At 36.8% G+C, this 6,372-nt stretch overlaps 1 pseudogene across 1 annotated transcript; it reads left to right on the top strand.

Moving 5' to 3' along the window:
• Positions 1-5,655: 5,655 nt before the first annotated feature.
• On the top strand, positions 5,656-6,122 carry LOC116084464 (annotated as a pseudogene). Its single transcript, XR_004116119.1, has one exon. The product of XR_004116119.1 is annotated as a thymosin beta-10 pseudogene (transcript).
• The last annotated feature ends 250 nt before the right edge of the window (positions 6,123-6,372 follow it).

Genomic DNA, 6,372 nt, shown 5'->3' with positions numbered 1-6,372 from the left:
TAAACAGATTGTTTCAGGGAATCCCTTATTCCCATTCTAGGTACAGGAATCACAGCTGTGCCCAAGTTCACTCACTATTTTTCTTGGTTCCCGGAACCTAAACTTTAATCCTTTAATTTTTTTATTTAGGTTTTGATATTGCATTTATATATAGTTTACTGTGATTACATTCAACCACAAACTCTCCTTGCTCATTTTCCTTCACTCGAGGAGAACTTCAGCTAGGCTCCTTCATCCCCCCAAATCCCTATTTTTTAGTTTCTAGTCTTCCTTTCTTCTCCCTTCCTACTTTTCTTCTTTCTTTCTTCCTTTATCCTTTCTTTCTTTCTTCCTCTATCCTTTCTTTCTTTCTTTCTTTCTTTCTTTCTTTCTTTCTTTCCTTCCTTCTTTCTTTTCTCTCTGTCTCTCCCTCTTTCTTCTTATATATTATTTTAAAGTAACAAGGCTGTGTTAAGTAGAAAAATAACATATGAAATCAGTGGTAGACTTCATAGACTCCATAAAATGCAAAAATTGGCAGCTAGAAGTGTGGTTACAATGGATGCTGTAATTGAAGGTGTGTGCAACTGTACTGCATCTTAAAGGCTCAAAATCTATTAGTATGATGGCCTGGGGCTGGGGCTGGGCAGCACATTAGTTAAAAGGAGGCAATGCATAATAGTAAAATATTTTGTTATAGGAAAAAGAAAAGAGGCTGGCCATATGGAGAGAAAGAAAGGAGTGGAAGGAGAGGAGAAGAGAAGGAGTGAGAGGAGTAGAAAGTGAGAGAGCAAGAGAGAAAGAGAGCAAAAAAATCAGGAGAGCAATGCGAGGGGTGAGGGGGGAACAAACTGCCTCTTATATTGTGTGAGGCTGAGCTATCTGTCTGTGGGGCAGGACATGCCAGCTATGGCCAGATGACTCTGGGTAGGGTCCAGCTAGATATGTGACAAAACACATATCTCCTGTGGGGGACTGTGAGAGGTTGTGACTGAAACAGGAGTCAGTGACCCAGGAGGTGTGGCTGAACTCCTTTGTGTCTTGCAAACAGAAATTGCCCACTGGAGCTCTGGAGTTCCATACCTATAGTTGACTGGACCCAGGTCGCCTGAACAGACCACTGCCCTACATTAGTATAGTCAACATCTAACATGGACTGTAAAGGTATTTGCTTTCTGTTACTCATGTTTCTAGATCACCCTACTTTTAGTTTCAAAATTACATTGCACCTAATTTATAATGAAAGAATAGGTTAAGAGGGCAAAAATGTCATCTCTAAGACTAGGATATAATTTCAAGACTCTTTTCTCTTTCATCAATTTTTTTTTCTATGCTTTGGAAAGGAAGTCACTCAAATGAAGAGTTCTTTGAAGACACCTATATTGAAATACCAATGTCTACATTTAACACAGTCACTTCTAGTGGCCAACATCTCAACTACATGATTTCTTGATGTCATAGTAGTACCATAAAGCCATTATTAAATGGTATCTTTTAAATTATTGTTATTCTCAAATTATTTTTCTTCTTATTTTTGCTGTTGTAGTCCTTCAATTTGTGAATCTCATGCTTTCCTTTTAAAAATTTCAAAGTCAAGCTGGGCAGTGGTGGCACACACCTTTAATCCCAGCACTTGGGAGGCAGAGGTAGGCAGATTTCTGAGTTCTAGGCCAACCTGGTCTACAGAGTGAGTTCCAGGACAGCCAGGGCTATAGAGAGAAACCCTGTCTTGAAAAACAAAACAAAAAAAATTTTTTTTTCAAAGTCACTGATTTGAGACTTTAGAACTTTCTGGTATAAATCTTTAAGATATAAATTTTATGTATGTATTATATAATTTTCTATTTAACATATCAAAATTGACTATTTAAATAATTATTTAAAGTTGGATAATAATTTTTTTTAATTTTTCTACTCTTTTTCTTTTGTTAGTATATAATATACAAATATTTCAGGATTTTCAAATTCATTATGGTTGATAACAGAAATTATATGGACATATTATGGAAAACACATACAATCCACATATTTAACACATGGTTTATCTTAGTGAACAGAAAAAATAATAGGGCCGATTCCTCCTGTCAGGTCCACCTGGGGCACAGTCAACAGAAGTGTTGTACTTTGTCCCATAACCTCATTCATCAGGTCTAAGTCTGTGCCTCCCTTCTTGAGGAGGCCTATGGGACCCAGGAACATTCAGTTCCATCTGGGTCACAGACATCCGTGGTGAGCAGTGTGGTATTACCTAAGCTCCAATGTCAGGGCCAAGGCCCTGATTACCTCCCAGAGGAATCCTGTTAGTATAAGGAACTTGAAGCCATCCAACACCAGGGACAAACAGATGGCTAAAAGTCAGTATAATAACAGAACCAACAATAACAGAACCAACAAGAGTCAGGCCAATTTGGCAGCACGAGAGTCCACATATCCTAATACAGCAAGCCCTAGATGTCCTAACACAGCTGGAACACAAGAAGATGACCTTAAATGCAATCTTATAAAGATGATCGAGGCTTTTGAAGAGGAAATTAAAAAATCCCTTAAAGAAACTCAGGAACATGCAATCAAATAAGTGAAGGAAATGAGTAAATCTGTTTGAAACCTGAAAATGGAAATACAAGTAATATATAAAGCACTGGGGGTATGTGGGAGATAGAAAACCTAGGGACAAGAATAGGAACTGTGGATCCAAGCATCACCAATGTAATATAAAGGATGGGAGCAATAATTTCTGAGAAAGAGGATACTATTGAAGAAATAGAGTCATCAGTCAAGAAAATGTTAAACCTAAAAAGATTCTGACACAAAATATACAAGAAATTTAAGACACTATAAAAAGACCACACCAAAGAATAATAACAATAGAAGAAGGAGATGATGCCTGGCTTTAAGGCCCAAAAAATATTTTCCACAAAATCATAAAAGTAAATTCACTAATCTAAAAAAAGGGATTACTATAAACATGCAAGAAGGTTACATAATAACAAATAAATTGGACCATAAAAGAAAATCTTCTAGCCAGATAATAATCAAAACATTAAATGTACTGAAAATAAAAGGAAATATTAAAAGCTGCAAGGAGAAAATGTCAAGTAACATACCAGCAGACCTATCAGAATTACACCTGACACGAAATTCTGGAAACAATAAAGGGCCTGGGAAGATATCTTGAAGACTGTGAGAGACCATAGAAGACAGCCCAGACTAAAAAGGAAAACTTTCAATCATTATAGCTGGAGAAATCAAACTATTCCAGACAAAACCAAGTTTACAACAATATCATTCTACTAATCCAGCTCTGTCGAAAATGAGAAGGAAAACTCCAACCCAAGGGGGCTAACTACACACACACACACACACACACACACACACACACTACCAGTATCAACATAAAAAGTTAAAAGTTACAGGAATTAATAATCACTGGTCATTAATATCTGTCAACATAAATTCCCCAATGAAACACATAGGCCAACACAATGGATACAAAATGAAGATCCATCATTTTGCTGCGTACAAGTACCACACCTCAGCAAGAAAGATAGGCATTACCTCAGAGTAAAGGGAAAGAAAATGGTTTTCCAGTTGAACTGACCCCCCAAAAAAGCTGTAATAGTTGTTCTAATATCTAATAAAATAGCCATTCAACCAAAAGAAGTCAAAAGAGATGGGGAAGGATATGTCATACTCACCAAAGGAAAATCCACCAAGAGGACATCTCAATTCAGTACACATATGCCTGAAATTCAAGGATACACACATTTATATAAGAAACTTTAATAAAGCTTAAATCACACATTGAACCCCATACATTAATAGTGGGGGACTTCAACACTACACTCACAAATGGACAGGTCATTGAGACAGTAACTAAATAGAGACATAATAAAGCTAACAGACATGAATCACATGGAACCAACACAGTATACTTTCTTTTCACATAAACACAGTATACTTTCTGTGTACACACCTCATGATACCGCCTCCAAAAGCCTCAAAAGATACAAGAAACCTGAAATCAACCCTTCTTTCTTGTCACACCATGGACTAAGACTAGACTTGAACAACATAAACAAAAGAAAGTCCACAAACTAATGGAAACTGAACAACTCTCTACTGAAACACCACTGAGTTAAGTTGAAATAAAGAAATTAAATACTTTCTAGGATTCACTGGAAGTGAAGGCACGGCATACCCAAACTTATTGAACATGATAAAAGTAGTGCTAATTGAAAAGTTTATAGCACTAAGTGCCTTCATAAGAAATTGGAGAGATCTCATACTAGTAATTTAAAACCACATCTAAAATTTCAAGAACAAAAAAGAAGCAAACACACTCAAGAGGAGTACATAGCAGCAAATACTCAAACACAGAGCTGAAGGCTAAAGAAGGAAAAATTACAAAGAGTTGAAGAAGCTAAGACCTGATCCTTGGGTAAATCAACAAGATTATAGAAACCTTAGCCAAACTAACAAAAATAAAGAGAGACAGTACCCAAATTAATAAAATTAGAAAAAAAGAAGGCTATAAAAACAGAGAGTAGTCAGTACCTGCTGAGCCATCTCTCCAGCTCCCAGACCAGATTGTTTTAGTACAGCAGTCTACAAGACTTTCAAAGGAGAGCTAATACTGTCCATACTTCTCAAAAGATTTTACAGAATAGAAACAAAAAGAACATTGCCAAACTCATTCTATAAAGCCACATTCACCCTGATACCTAAACCACAACAATGAGACTCAACAAAGAGAATTTCAGACCAATTTACCTTATGAATATCGATCCAAATTACTTAATAAAATACTCACAAACCAAATCCAAGGATGCATCAAAAATATCATTTATCATGATCAAGTGACCTTGATCCCAGGGGTGCAGGGATAGATTAATATACATAAATTCACCATTGTCATCCACCATATAAATAAACTAACAAAGAAACAAAGACCAAATAAACATGATCATCTCATTAAATGCTCAAAAAGCCTTTGACAAAATCCAACACTCCTTCATGCTAAAAGTTTTCAGGAGATCAGGGATATAAGGTCCATACCTAAATATAATAAAGGTAATATAAAGCATGCTAATAGTCAACATCAAATTAAATGGAGAGAATGTAAAGCAATTTCACTAATATCAGGAACAAGAGAAGACTGCCCATTCTCTTTGTATCTATTCCACATAGTAGTTAAAATTCTAGTTAGAGCAATGAGAGAGCTAAAGGAGGTCAAGGGGATACAAATTTGAAAGGAATTAGTCAGAGTATGAATATTCATAGGTGATATGATAAGATACATAAGTGAGTCTAAAAATTCTACCAGAGAACTTCTACAACTGTTAAACACCCATAGCTAAATTGCTGTATAAAGAATTAACTCAAAAAAAGAAAAAGAAAAAAGAAAAAGAAAAATCAGTGGCCCTCCTTTATATTAATGATAAATGGGCTGAGAAAGAAATCAGGGAAATAGCAATCTTCACAAAAGCCACCAACAATACAAAATATTTTAGTTTATCTCTAACCAAGAAGCTGAAAAACCTGTATGACAAGAATTTCAAGTCTTCAAAGACAGCAATCGAAGAAAATATCAGAAGATAGAAAGCTCTTCCGCGCTCATGGCTCATGAATCTGTAGGACTATAGCACAAATGACCATTAAAAAATAAAACAAGCTCTTGCTGCAGCGACGCGAGTGGGAGCACCTGGAGCGCGAGCTCAGAACGAGAATCCACGAGTTGTAAGAAAATGGCAGACAAGCCGGACATGGGGGAAATCGCCAGCTTCGATAAGGCCAAGCTGAAGAAAACCAAGACGCAGGAGAAGAACACCCTGCCGACCAAAGAGACCATTGAACAGGAAAAGAGGAGTGAAATCTCCTAAAAGCCTAGGAAGATTTCCCCACCCCACCTCACCCCACCCCGTCATCTCCAAGACCCCCTTGTGATGTGGAGGAAGAACCACCTGCAAGATGGAGGCGAGCCACAAGCTGCACTGTGAACCCGGGCACTCCGAGCCGATGCCACCGGCCTGCGGGTCTCTGAAGGGGACCCCTCCACTAATCGGACTGCCAAATTTCACCGGTTTGCCCTGGGATATTATAGAAAATTATTTGTATGATTGATGAAAATAAAACACACCTCGTGGCAAAAAAAAAAAATAAAATAAAACAAAACCAAAAAACTCCAAAAAAGACAAAAAAACAATCTACAGATTCAAGCCAACTTCCCTCAAAATACCAAACATTTCTTACAGACCTTGAAAAAACATCTTTCAACCTTTCATTCTCCTATGAAAAAATAAAAATCCCAGGATAGCAAAAAAAAAAAAAAAAAAAAAAAAAAGGCCAGTATAATAACAGAACTTCTGCAGAAATCTCAATCCTTGATTTCAAGCT

Source organism: Mastomys coucha, unplaced genomic scaffold (genome assembly GCF_008632895.1).
Source record: "Mastomys coucha isolate ucsf_1 unplaced genomic scaffold, UCSF_Mcou_1 pScaffold9, whole genome shotgun sequence".
Classification (NCBI taxonomy): Eukaryota; Metazoa; Chordata; class Mammalia; order Rodentia; family Muridae; genus Mastomys; species Mastomys coucha.
The sequence above is the reverse complement of the archived record's forward strand: the minus strand, read 5'-3'. Positions and strand labels throughout refer to the sequence as shown.